This window comes from Ochlerotatus camptorhynchus, unplaced genomic scaffold (genome assembly GCF_037179485.1).
Source record: "Ochlerotatus camptorhynchus isolate MF236.1 unplaced genomic scaffold, CSIRO-AGI_Acam_v1.1 ptg000300l, whole genome shotgun sequence".
In the NCBI taxonomy this organism is placed as follows: Eukaryota; Metazoa; Arthropoda; class Insecta; order Diptera; family Culicidae; genus Ochlerotatus; species Ochlerotatus camptorhynchus.
This window is the reverse complement of record NW_027040788.1, coordinates 315,714-330,634: the sequence shown is the minus strand read 5'-3', so window position 1 is coordinate 330,634 and position 14,921 is coordinate 315,714. Positions and strand designations below refer to the sequence as shown.

The 14,921-nt window shown below is 40.2% G+C and overlaps 1 protein-coding gene across 3 annotated transcripts in view; it reads right to left on the bottom strand.

Moving 5' to 3' along the window:
* LOC135706986 (solute carrier family 41 member 1) overlaps nucleotides 1–14,921 on the bottom strand; it is a 174,363-nt gene that overhangs the window by 127,566 nt on the left and 31,876 nt on the right. Inside the window, exon 1 of one of the 3 annotated variants that reach the window (XM_065228692.1) lies at nucleotides 2,564–2,776. The exons of the other annotated variants lie outside the window; for them this stretch is intronic. The gene's annotated coding sequence lies outside the window, so the exon portion shown is untranslated. Of the gene's footprint in view, nucleotides 1–2,563; nucleotides 2,777–14,921 lie in introns of those variants that run through there. 3 annotated transcript variants of the gene reach the window in all.

Here is a 14,921-nt window from a genome sequence, read left to right as displayed (position 1 = left end):
GTTGATTCAACATCAGCTTGTAAAACAAACATAATAAAGTCCGTCCAATGCGAATACTGTTCCGAAGGATTCAACCAGAGGTTATAAGAAAGAACAAGCATAGAGATTAAAAGAAGGAAAAATAATTATAACGGGATCTTAAAACCCAGTGTTGGACTTGGGTAATGAACTGAGGCTGCACCGGACAGTGTCCCTCTTCTCATCATTCGACGTTTTGTACATTCGCGAGGTTTTGCTCTCCTTCTCATCATTCGACTTTTTGTCCCTCTTATCATAATTTGACAATTTGTCCCTCTTTTCATCATTCGACCTTTTGTCCTTTCGATCTTTTGTCATTCGACCGTTTGTCATACAATCTTAGCCATCTCCGAGAAATGTACGTGGATAATACAGTTTGATTGTGAATTATCCCTTTTTTTATTATATCTCCTGAACCAAATGTCCAATCAAGACAAAATTCTACAAAATAGACCTTGCATACCCTAACAACTTTAATCTAAGACACAAATGCGCTACGACATCACGTTCAGAAGTTATTAATTTTGTCCAGCTCGATTGCCGATCACTGTGCAAGGACTTTATATGGAAAATATTAATTAGTTTACTCAGAACAGCACAGAGGATTTCTAGAAAAACGAACTTTTATTTCGTTGTTTGGGTTGATTAATTTGTTCTTCTTGTTAACTTCTGAAACGATGCCAATCTGAAGCATTGCGAAGCTACTTCGCGCTTCGCAGAAGCTTAATACACACATTTCATGCTCACAATGCGAAAGTCTTATTGGTTTTACCTTTGTGTCTCTATTTCCACAACATTTAATTTCTGCCCACTGAACTGAGACTGCAGGCTTCATCTGCATGATCCAATAGAGCTTGTATAACTCGACTGGAATTTTTTTTTTGGCAACATCCATCACTTAGCATGTTCGTGAGTATATTTTGAAGTCACTATAATTTGAAAAAGAAAAACGCAGTTCCAATTCATCCACAACGACCATCAGTGAACGACGATCTTTTGTGGTGGCACGTGCCGTCTTGATTGCTATTTTTAATGCTGTTCAATATGATCGCCGATACTGTGAAGGTAGTATCCACATCATTTCATCTCTCATCTAAACATCGATGAACAGGTTTAGAAATGTTCGTTTGACAACAAATGACGGAATCTAGCACTAATGAAATAGTTTTGTGCTCCCTGTTATTGGATATATGCTACTTGTTAATCGAAATAGTGTGTGTTGATGACAAGAAAGTCTCTGACAAAGATGCAAGAAACATCTCCAAGCGAGGAAATACCTGTGGGTAACAGGTATTAACATTGTATAAAGACCCCGTCATACTAAACCAATGTAATTGCGAATCTGATGCCCTCTACCAATGTTGTGTGCCCCATTCTCCCTTTGCTAGCCTATGTACGGCTTCCCTTCGTAATCATCGTAGCGAATTTGTTTTTTATCCGTTTTGGAACCTGTTACAACCCAATGCGAAACCAAACTTGTTGTCAGTGCGAACCTCGACCTGAGGTAGGGTTTAAAAAACAAGGAAACATTTTCACATTTTTTTTTCTCTACACCGAAATCCCAGCCCTACACAAGAGAGTCAAAAAGAGAGCTTGTTCGCTTTCATTACCTTCACGCGCTGCCCTAGTCAATCTCGACCTAAAGATACCTAAACGTTAGTTCCACTGTATGGGAGATTTTCGCACAAATGTCTAACCTCCCGATACCGTATCATCGACCTCCTTCGTCTTCTTGACGGTATCTTTCGTTCCCGTATTGGATTAATCGTCACGCAGCTTTCATCATGTCCACACGTTTTCTGCACATACTGCTTCATCGTCGACCACAACGTCCGACGGCAGCGGCAGCGAGGTGGATGACTGGTTCGTTCCTATATCGCGATCCGGGGATACCATCAGCACACAGAATGGCAGCGGCAAAAGGAACGCAAAGAAATATAGAACCAAATGCCAGAAATACTACTCAGTCGGGTGTCGCTGCCGTCGTCGTCGTCGTCGTCGTAGTCGGCGTCTTCGTCGTTGCTAAATACCACGCCGCGCTCATCAATCGGTTTCTTCTTCCCGTAAAGATCGCCACTTGATAAACCTATTCACTGCTGAAGATTCGAGAAGAGTCTCCTTCGACTAATTCTATCTAGAAATCTCGCAAAATTTCCACTTCTACTTGCCATCGGAAAAATAATACACACACCACACCAAACACCAGCTAATTAGCACTAATTTTGCCTCTTATTTTCAACTCTTTGAATTTTCCACGCCGTTCAACCAATTTGCACAATGCACACTTCGTACTGAAACACACTCCCAATCATCGGGGCTTTGTTGTCGAACGAAACCGCTCTTTGTTGTGTACAGTAAATGCACAATCGGTCTCAGTAGCCACCATAGACCGTATAGTAATCACGTGCCACTTGACGAATAAGCGCGCCCCTCGTCGGAGACAAACAATGATATACAATCCCAAAACAAAGCTACATCCATGGATTTCATGGGGAGACAGACAAGCCTTCATCCACACTTGAAAATCTCCGCGAATGCGCCAAACCTTTTCAATTGCACTTGTTGCACACGGCGACGACTAATAGCACCACCGCTCTGGAGATAGTGAGCGTGTGACCAACCGAAAACCGGACATTCAACAACCGCACGATCAAAAGGTTGTATCTAGGGAACCGACCGGAACACACCGGGGAGTATCGGGTAATCCTTGTCGAACTTTGCGCGACAGCAACACACAAAAAACAAAACCTCTGGAAACCGTCACAGAATTACACATACACACCCCGATGCGTCTTCGTAGCAGCGCTAACTGACTGAACTGAGAAGGTTGAGGTCTCTTGGTGTACACGCGCGGCGCGCATCGGTCGGTGATCCTCGAGTACGACAGCGGGGCACTCAGAGAGCGCAAACTTGTGGCGATGATGATCGGAAAGTATTGAGTGATCATGGTACTCAGACACTCAGTTGAGCGGTGATCAGCGAGTGGTATTGAACTTGATTTTCTCCATGTGAAGTAGGGCGGTCGGCGGTTAGCCTGCATCGTCTGTAGCGTTGATGCAAGGGTCGATTGCATTTGTGTGAGCCGGGTAAAATTTTGGGCTAATGACGGCAAAATTAAGGTTAAAGGTTTTGAAAACAGCATCTTTCAGTGCAGCACATTTTGATCATACACGGCTGTATTGACGACAGTTAATTAAGTAAAACAAATTCATGAAACCATTATAAAGTGTATAGTCGTCTAATGTTCTTAACCAACTTATCTCGAATTATGGGTTTGGTCCTTGAAATAATTATGCATACTTTCTTTCGAAATTCCTTCAATCCATTATGAAACAATGGCTAACATTGGTGAAACTATTTTGATCTTTATCAACATAGCTTTTCTAGCGCAGTTTTTTGTATTTTATTATGATCGGCTGCGTTTGAACCTCCCTTATTATATTGATATGATTTGGCATGCAGCATGATTCATTTCCCTCGAATATTACGATGGCCTATAGAACCGGATTCCGGGACTCCCAGAACCGATGTCAATGTGCCAGATGTCATCGGATATACCATAAACTGATTTCAAAAAAACCCCATTGTCAGTATGTCATGATTTGACATGATTTGACATGCACTTGAAATGGCTACTTAGATCTTGATAATATTATAACAAACTCTATCTTGGAATTCACGGAACCGAATTCCAGGACTCAGACCATAAATAGTAAAAAACCGTAAGTGTGATAATGTATGCTCCATCGTACAAATAAGGTTCCCATTTCACCTGTGCATACAAGCCTTGGTTTTCTTTGAATGCACGTAACCTATAGTTCATACCGTAGTAGGCTGTGTATAAAAGGAAATGATTTACTTAGTTTGACATTTGCACCACGACGAAGTGGCAGCGTATTCGTGATTTGTCCCACGCGCAAATGTCGCAAAAAGACATTTCAATCGCCGTGGGAGTGTCCCGGTGGACCGTCAAAAAGGGTTTTAGACCGAGAAAACAAAGGACAACTATCCGCGAAGGTGGCCACAGGTCGTCCGAGGTCAGCTCGGGTTCCGAGGGTTATCGCTGCTATCAAAAGGAAGATTCGGGTGAATCCAGTGCGTTCAATAATTAAAATGACAAAGGAACAAGGAATCAGTGTTTTTACGGCACGGAAGACCGTAAAGGAAGATTGCGGGGCGAAGTCGAGGGCACGGAAAAAAAAACTCACATGATTACCAACCGCATTCGGGAGCTACGAGTCGAACGATGCAAGAAAATCTTGAACTTCCTTAAGCGAAAAAATCCGGCAATCCTGTTCACCGACGAGATCATGTTTACCGTCGATCCCGTATCAAATTCCAGAACCGACCGGTATATTAGTTCTCTTCCGGTAAAAGACGTGGCCGACGAGCACTAGAACGTGTATCTGACCAAGCATCCTGCTAGCGTTATGGTGTTTGGATTGGTGGCTTCCTAAGGCAAAAAAATGGACCCGGTGTTAATTCCAGAAGGCGACAAGTTCTACATCGGGATTTTAAGTAAGTATGTTCTTGCGTGGATCAAAGAACAGTACGGTCCAAAGCCAAATGTTATATTTCAACAAGATGGGGCTCCGTGCCACACCTCGAACCGCACTCAGAAGTGGTTGCAGGAACATCTTCCGTTCTGGGCGAAGGATATGTTGCCGCCATCCAGCCCCGATCTTAATCCGCTGGATTACTCAATATGGCGCGTCATGAAGGCCAGAGCCTGTTCTAAACGCCGGCCGAGTACAGCAAGAAATGCAGACTACATTATTAGAACCTGCCGTGCATTCCGGAAGCGTGTGGAGGCCGTAATTGCAGCAAGTGGAAACTCGATCGATGATTAACATAGTTTAAGACTCTGAGAAACATCCCAGCTTTGAAAAAAATAAAAAAGAACTCGAAAACGGTACGGTACGTGAACAGTTAGATCCACTATTCCACTTAAATAAAAGTACAGGTTTATGAAAATTGGTTGTAACATTGTTGAGAATGAGCATTTTGAAAACAAACAATCTCGTCATGGTACTTTATGGGTTAAGTGAATAGTCTTCTAAGGTTCTTAACCTACATAGCCCGAATTATGACTTTGGTCCTTAAAATAATTATGCATACTTTCTTCGAAATTCCTTCAATCAAATATGAAAAAACGACACTGGCTAAACTATTTTGATCTAGATCAATTTTGCTTTTTTGAAGCAGTTCTTGTATTTTACTACGATCGCTTGCACTGTTTTTTATTAGACTTGGCGAGCATAAACTTGAATTAAAAAGCAAATTCTTACCAAGATTTTTGAAAAATCTGTTCAGTTTAAATGTCGTTACGATGGAATTTTATGTTTAAAGATAAGATTTACTGAAAATCATAGAATACCGTTCTGATTCATATCTCGGGCACCTTCATATTTCGGACACTTTATAATTATATCTTGTAATACCTATAGACCTTAACATTAAAAATATCACCCTTGTTCCTTTAGTCAACCCGCGGTTTTACAACCATTTTTAATAGGTATCACAGAATGATGACATTACTGGCGAAAATGTTTACGCGCTTCCAACATTCTTAAAAAATAAAGTGCCCGAAATATGAATCACACTTTTCCACTTTGAAAAAATGTTATTCATATTTTGGACAAGACAGTTTTATTCATTCATTTAATAATTTCATAAGATTAAACGACATTAAACATGAACTCACATATAACTTAGGTAGGCGTCACATGGCGTCTCTTTGTATATTCTAGCCTCCTTAGAGTTTCCTAAGTGAACACTTTAGCTGAAAACATCAAACTGATATCGCTATTAGTGTCATTGTAAATTTTGGCACATAACAGCCCAATTTTCCCAGAGTATTGAACGATCTTCGCGTTGCTATCGTTTGCTTCATATTGAGTCCCTCCGGTTGCTCATTGCCGGTTGATAACCCTAACCGCACTCTCACACCTCGCGAAATTCTCCCCGGATGCTCTCAACAAAGCACATGGTATTGTGAGTTACAACACTTCGGCTTTGCCCTGGATGTACGAAACTATCATCGCTCGCATAGCAAATCATAGCCTGATACCACCATACCATGTGCTTACTCTGCTGGCCCGAGTCGTATCCGTAGGTATAGGTGACGTCAAAGAAGAAGTCTGCTGCGAGCTGGGTGGTGTGCGATGATGTTACATATGTACGAATGCTCACAAGCTGATTCACCCGCACTTTCTGGTGGCGATCGTTCCGTTTTTTTTTATGCTCGATTACGATTACCCGTCGGTTCGTGGTCGTCGTTTATGCGTGCGAATTTCCGCAATTTGATTATCTTATATCATTGAAACGTTAAGTGATTTCAGCATTTCGAAGATCCTCGAATGAAGTGAGTACGAAATTTTCCACCAAAACAGTTTTGATATGGTGATGACTGACCTGCGTTGATTGGAAGCACCCTGATAAGATGTGTTTATGAGTATTGGGCAATGAAATGCAATATATGGTCTTTAGCTTTGAGTAACACAACAAAACCCGGTTGAATCCAGCTTGTGAAGTCGTAAATCATTGCTGTACAATGGCAAATAAATCTTGCTTCAATGATTTTTTAGTTAATTTACTACTTCGTTTTTTTATTATTGATGCCAGCTTAGGTTCAATTCAGAGTTAAGCCATGGTTTAGATAACGAAAGATGATCAAAGTTCTTTGGACGATGTCTAGTCTTTTTATTACGCACAGAAAGAAATATGAATTTTAACTGTCACATAAAATCTCCTCTCGCTTAATGTTGAGCTATAGTTGGCATAAACATCAAAATTGTAGCCGGCGCCGTCGGTGGTGTAACCGTAATCGTGACTGCTTTCGCATAAAGATCTCTGGTTACGTCTTCCTTCGGAAGGAAAGTAAAGCCGTTGGTATCGGCCCATGTGTGTTGGATGGGTGCGAAATCCTATGCAGGTGTGGAAGCTGCCTTCCTGCACATTCGATTTCCGTCAATGGATGGCAATCGATGTCTGTCGGTGATTGGCACTAGATTGCGGAACAGAGACCGACGTTAAATAAAGGAAAGAAGATCGAAATGGCTTTCAAGCTTGTATGCAATATTGTAGATTTATGCGATATTGCGCTTATATTTACATGAAATATCGTGTAAAATTACGCCAAATCTAGCGTTAATAACGTAGAAATTTACATGAATTTTCCATACTGTGCGTTCCTTTTGAAGCTTATACCTTCCCTCATCTTGGAACTGTTTAGCAGCATTTTCACCGTTATTAATGTATTGAAAAATTCATATAAATTTCTGCGATATATAGCGCAAACGTTTACGCTAGATTTGGCGTAATTTTACACGATAATTCATAAAAAGTTAAGCGTAATGTTTGGCTGTGTACCCCCAGCATGGCTTAAACCAACCAAAAGAAATCTGACCGCGTCGCTTTATGCATTTGACTGTCGTCTGTTGACGGGGTAAAAAACCGCATGGTAACTATCTCATTTGCCAGCAGAATGACAAGGTGGTCTTTTCTTGTCAAGGTTCAAATATTATTTAGTGTCATATTAATGTACGAAGCTTCGATTTACCCAGGAAATTCCGTTTGTTATTTGGATTATCTACCAAAAGTTTTCAAATGGCGATTGGTGGCATGTCTTAGCTTCATGAATTAAGCTGTTAACATCCCTTTGTGTATGAACCTCCAGGTCCTCCAGATAGCCTACGCGTAGCTTACCAAGCCGGAGACAGCAGTTTCGATTCCAGCTAAAAAATGTTTTGGGATGGATTTTCGATTTTCCTGGTCTAGAGAATCCTTGTGCTTGACACATAAAGGGTGTCCACGATGAAATTGCCACACACAAAATTGATTCGCAAAATTCGAGTTTTCATCCGATTGCCATCAAATTTTCAGGGATTGAGAAATAACTATTAAACTTCATTTTACCATTTTACTCGTATTTTATTTACAGTCCATACGCAAATGCCCGCACCTTGGCCTTAACCCCGGCCATAAGATTCTGCACAACCTATGAATCAACCATTTTTTGCATATAAACCCATACTTTCTTCAGTTCCTCGACTGTCTTCACTACCTTAGGTCGTTTAAGAAGGTGCTGCTTCATAATCGCCCAGTACTTATCGATGGGGCGGAGCTCCGGAGTGTTGGGAGGGTTGAACATTTTCGGCACGAAATTGACCTTATTGTCCGCATACCACTTCAGCACGTCCTTGGAGTAGTGGCATGAGGCCAAATCCGGCCAGAAGATTGTTGGGACGTTGTGGGCCTTCAGGAGAGGAAGCAGCCGCTTCTGGAGGCACTCTTTTATGTACACCTGTCCGTTCATCGTGTCCTGGGTCACGAAAGGTGCACTCCGCTTCCCGCACGTGCAGATGGCTTGCCAAACCAGGAATTTCTTCGCAAATTTGGACATCTTCTGAGTGCGGACATGCTCCGGAACGCTGAACTTATCCTTGGCCGTGAAAAACAGGTTGCCGGGGATCTGTTTGAAGTCGGCCTTCACATATGTTTCGTCGTCCATGATGCAGCATTCAACTTTCGTCAGCATGTTGAGGTACAACTTCCTGGCACGGGTTTTGGTGGACTTGTTCTGCTTCTCGTCGCGATTAGGGGCCTTTTGTACCTTGAACGTTCGAAGCCCAGCCTTAGTTTTGGCCTTCTGGACAAAACTTCGGCTTAGGTGCAGCTTCTTAGCCACATCCCTAACGGAGGCGTTCGGATTTCGGTTGAAGGCCCCAACTACGCGGTTGTGATTTTTGGTGTTGTACGGAATACTTTTTCCTTCACTTCTGGGCTTCCGATCGGTGGTCAACCGTTCCTCGAACCGCTTAATCACTCGCGACACCGTGGAATTCGCGATTCCCAACGTTTTAGCGATGGAACGATGCGAGAGATCCTTGTTCTGGTGATGAATGCGCAAGATTTTATCACGCACGAGCTGTTCTTTCGACTCCATTTCCGCGAGTTTTGATCACAGGACTTTAAAACTTGCAGGATGTAAATAATGCACTATGAACTAAATCCACCCAAATTTTCATTAAATTCTACCCAACGGTTAACAAGTTAGAACATCGTGGACACCCTTTACTATTCGAATGCGAAAATGGAACAGGCTCAGTAAGCTCTTAATCAATAACTATGGAAGTGTTCAAAGCATACAAGGGTAGGCACATAGTTCCAGTTGGAACGTGTTTACAATGAAATAATAAATCTAATTATTTTCAAATGCACTTCCGTTTCAGCCAAGTAACAATTTTGGTTCTATAATGGTTTATACTTCTATAAAACTTCCAATGTTGCTTGGACGTTGTGCTGAGAAAACTACACAGCCGTCATAAAGTCATAAGGTGCATCTTTGTACATCGATGGAGAGCTTATCGTGTAACCATTGTACTCGTATATGACCCATTTAGCAGTTTGATTTGATACTCGTTTCCAGAAGCTTGCTTTTCGTATAATTTTAGCCGAAATCTTATTGAACCAACCAATTATTCCGTAGCTCCAATGTTACACATCAATCGCTTAATGTGACATAATTTCATCGAATTAGGATGTAATTAGTGTGCACATACCAACCGACAAACGGCGGTAGCACAGTGCATTTCCGTTCCGAAGCACGCGAAGCCAGTATTGCGATCACGAAAGCTCTACCGGGAATATACCTTTCGTTAGCGACCTAGCAGACGAGCACCAAATTGAACGATTTTCAATTCGTGCACATGAACGATGAGACCGACTAAAAATTGTGCTGAATTCGACTCAATTTTTCAAAACAGTGGATCTACTCACAAAGTGAGTAACATTTTCGTAATTTTTACCGAGAAAACTGCTCTTTTCTGCAAAATTGAGCCGAATTCAACTGAAAACGAAACTAACTCAGAGAGTGAGTAACTTTTACTCATTCATGCGAAGATATTTCTAAAAGCGTTTCTCCATGCGAACGAGTAAAAGTGACTCACTCTCTGAGTAGAATTCGTTTTCAGTGCATCGTCCGTGCACTGCCTACTAGCTAGGCCGAATTTGAACCAGTGCCATTTTTCGCCACCGCCGCCGCCGTAGCCATTATGCCAATTCGGCTAAATTCAATGTCGATCCGTAATCGTAATGCATATAACTGTACCGTGCCAACTAGTAGATAGGTACAATGTGTTGCAACTAACCCGCCGAGAATTCGTCAGCTACAGAACCAGAGCACACACAGAAATATGGGCAATGTTTTCCGATATTCGGTTGTTCTTTGTTTTGCTAGCCTAGCGCACTGCTGGCTGGTGCAGTTCAAGGTCAGGTGAAAATAAGCAAATTCATGTGAATTGTGGTGTAGGTAGATACATACCTTTTTATGCACCCAGCAGTTTCGGACGGGCGCTGAGGAAAATAATGAATGAAAAAAGGCTTGGAACGTGATACGGGATTGCATCACGAAATGAAATTAAATTATCGTTATAGGCCTGTCGGAGGAGACGTTGGAGTGAGGGCTGTGCAGCTGAAATGCTGAAATGCTTGTCAAGTTTTTTTTTTTTCTGTAATTTTTAAACTAACTTGCGTAAGATTATGTTGCACATGAGTCACTTTCAGATGTTAAATATGTAACAAAAATTGCAATAAATAGGTAACAACACCCTTAAGCCGGCACCATTGATAACTTTAGCAGTCCCACTGATCTTTCTATTTTGATTGAGGTCCCCAAAAACTGCGCCAATTTTTAACGAATTCTGTTACGATCTGGAGTTGCTAGAGAATTTTAATGTTTGCATGGGGAAATGTATGGGAAACGGAACGCAATTGTAAATTTGCTTGTCCAAAAATAAAAAAATTGCTCAATTTTTGCCAAACCTGGGACTCAGATTGGATAAACTATGCAAAAAATTCGGCTTATGTGCTAAAAGCTTCTAACCTTTAGGCCAAGTGGTCCGCGTCTACGTACAGGTCTAAAGTAATAATGATAACTTTGACACAGCAATCGAAGCGATTTTCGACATAGTTTCACCAGTCTATGTTTTAAGTTTGATCTAAATTGAGCACTTTCCCATACATTTTTCCATACAAACTTTAAAGTTCTCCCGCATCCAGATCGTAACAGTTGTTGGGGATCTAAACACAGATCTGGTTGTGATCCACCATACAAACATGACCTTAATCAATTTTCAAAAGTGTCTAGTTGATGGACTAAGTGTCCACATTTCGGTGCTTAACTGTATATAAATTTAGTTAAATTAATTATTACAATCATTTGATTTCAAATACCATGATAAATTCTTCTTCGGGTATAATGTCGTGTTTGGCAATTATTTAACTCATCATAGTTTTCCGAGTTGCTTGTACAAGGCTGCTGAGACTAACACAACAAAATCAAAAGCAAGCATAAATAAGTACAATTTTACTTTCAAACTATTAACTCATTTTTAGCGTGTGAACATTTTTGGAAAGGGGTCATGTAGAACTTATGTCAGCACCTTTTTTTGATTTTCAATCCCCCTTTCAAAATGGGTCCAAAATTACCCAAAATTCAATATCTCAAAAGAACGCTGAATTCCTGCCATGAACAATGATTGTTTCGAAGGGAAAATGTCTGAGGAATCGATTGCACACAGATTCATACATCGCAGAGCCTTAGACACATTTGTTCACAGCTTTATTTTTCGTAGAACAATAGTGTTGTCTACATATTTTTCGAATAATATTCCTTTATACAACAGTTCATAAACAATAGAGAACTACAGGAAACAATAAATAGGGAATTAGGGGCTTTTTAAATTACCGTTTTGATTCATATTTCAGACACTTAAGGCATGTGCTGCAGAAAACAGACATATCTTTTATGGTTACTCATTATTTACTTTCGTTTCTGTGATACATTGCTGAAGTATCCTTAAAATGAGCTATCTGAGAAGATATTTTAAAGAATATATCAAAACTTTTCGAAATAAAAAGTGTTATTTATGTCTTCGATCATCACTTTCTAAATGTATTGGTAAAATTCAGTCCAGTGCATGTCACCACGCCAAAACTGTCCATGTTTCATACATATCAACTGGTATGGTGAGAAAAGTTTAGCCCTCTATTTTCTTCCTTCATTTCAAAACAACAGCAAATGTGACGTCACAATGCCTAGTGCATAAGGATGTTGTAGACAAAACAAAATCATATTGCCAGACCGCGATGTGAGAAATTGTGTTTATACCCCTGATGGTGGAAAGCTCCAACCTCCTGATCACGAATGACAGGCTATTATATTGTCGACGTCGATGTTAATCAATACGATCCTTAACAAACATTTGGCAGATCCTTCAATCAGGGCCGGTATTAAAGTGTCCGATGTAATAAAGTGTACGAAGAATGAAAGTGTCCGAAATATGAATCAGAACGGTACTTTACACTACGAACTGTGAGATTTCATGGGTGAACTATTATTTTATAGAGTTCACATTCTCTACGATTTTTTTTGTCTATATAAAGGGTGTCCACAGTTAAATTGCAACACTTTCAAAATGCTTTAACATTTTGAACTTAGGGTTAAGTTTAATGAAATATTGGGTGAGATGGCCTCAGCGTGTATTGTTTAAACTGCGCGAGCTTCATTGTGAAATTTCAAGTAGTTTTAAAAATGGAGTCGAAGAAATAGCGCAAGCACGAAAAAAATTTGCACACTCACCTCAACAACCCACATCTTTCACACCGAGCCATCGGAAAGATGTTGGGAATCCAACATTCTACTGTTTCTCGTATCATAAAACGTTTCGGAGAACGTTCAACTGTCGATCGGAAGCAAGTGAGTTAGTTGCTGCCTACAAACGTAAACCCAACTATTCCGTTCGGGATGTCGCGAAAAAACTGCACCTGACAAAATGTTTCGTGCAGAAAGCCAAGAAACGAGCAGGACTCCGTTCATTCTAGGTTCAGAAAGCACCAAACAGCAATGAACGACATAATAGACACGTAAGCTGTACACACAAATTTTCACAACCCAACACTGCTGTATCATGGATGGTGAAACATACGTGAAAGCGGACTTCAAACAAATTCCGGGAAACTAGTATGTGACCGCGAAAGACAAGTTCGATGTTTCAGAGTCCCTCAGGAAACAGCAAGTTCCCCAAGAAATTTATGATTTGGCAAGCGATTTGTTCGCGCGGAAAACGGAGCAAGCCTTTCGTAACAACTACAACCGTAAATGGCCAAGTCTACATGAATGAGTGCCTGAAGAAACGACTGCTTCCGTTTCTCAAATCACACAACGTTCCTACAAATTTTTTGGCCGAATCTAGCCTCTTGTCACTACTCCAAGCACGTTCTGGAGTGGTGCAAGACAAATGGGGTCAATTTCGTGCTGAAGTTGCGGCCGATCGAAAAATACTGGGCTGTAATGATGCACTCAGTAATCATCCTAAAGTTGTCAATACGGAGCAGGAAATGTTGAAATCATTCCTTTAAATTTGTCGAACCTCTTAACAGAATTCCTTTATGAAGAGCTTTGAGTGAGTTGGTTTATTTCCTTTAAATTCCGTTATAATTGCTTATCTTTTGACAGATACGCGTATTTCGTCTACTACTTGCAGACTTTATCAGTGCTCGAGACTCTTTAGCATGCTACCTAAAACAGCAGCATGTATCTACCTGTTGGGGACTGAATTTAGGTACCAGGTTAGGTAAATTGTGACATGGCAGTGGATACCGACCCGAGCAAAGTCGGTTAACAAAATGAAAGCAAATCGATATTAAAGTGTGCAGTTCCTATCATAATGAAAACTCATTTTGATTTCAAATGTTGTGACATAAGTCTGATATCATATTGTGCTTTCATTATGCAGTCAAGACGTTTTAAATGAAAGCAACCTAACATGAAGTTCTGCTGTTTACGTCTTGTTTAAAATTTAATTGAAATTCATCTGTCGTTGAACTAATGATTATCGTTTATCTGATTTGTTTAACACATTTTAGGTCATTCGTGACTTGCCCGCGGTGAGATTGGAGCCTAAGTCTTTCAGCTTGAGAAACATGAATGGTAACCATTTACTCTAGGCCCGTATTCAGTTAAACATTATGAATGCAAAATCAGTAATCAAATTGATTTCATTGAAAGCAGGATTAGTTTTCCGTTTGCTTCAACAGTGTAAAATTTTGCTCTCATTTTTGCTGTGTTAACCGTTAAGTCAACCAAAATGAGATCAACTGGAGTATTCAAAATAAGTTACATCATAACAGCAAATTTTGATTTCAATTTGATGTTCAGCTTTGCTCGGGGAGTGTACCCCATTAGGCATAAATACGTTAGGCATACGGACGTTAGGCATACGGACGTTAGGCATAATGGACGTTAGGCATAAAGTCATTAGGCATAATGGACGTTAGGCATAATATACGTTAGGCATAATGGACGTTAGGCATAAAATACCTTGCTGCTGTGCAACTCTTGAAACCTGCTTAATCTGTAAACCTGTAAACAATGCTTAAATTAGGCTTAGCGTTGAATACAAAATGATACAAGTTAAACAAACATAGTTTATTTAATAAGCACTGTTTGGAATCCATTATTTATCATATCATAAGTGACGTATCTACATATTTACTTAGATCCATGATTAGTAGCGATAGTGGTTAAGTAATCTTACAATGAAAACTCAGCTTAGTTTTGAACTATATCTTGAAATCAATCGCATCTAGAAATAAAAAAAAATCACACATTTGTTGTAATATATTCTTACACACATATTGCAAAAGTCAAAGAAGAAAAGGTTTTCCTCAAAGAACAGCTCATGAAATAAAGAATGGTGAATTCTGTGATTTTTCATTCAATAACAAAAAACAGCCAAGGTTGAATAAAATATGATGCCAAAGAACAGCTCATGAAATCAAGAATGGTTAATTCTGTGGTTTTTCATTCAATATAAAAAAAAACATACCTGCTGCTTCCA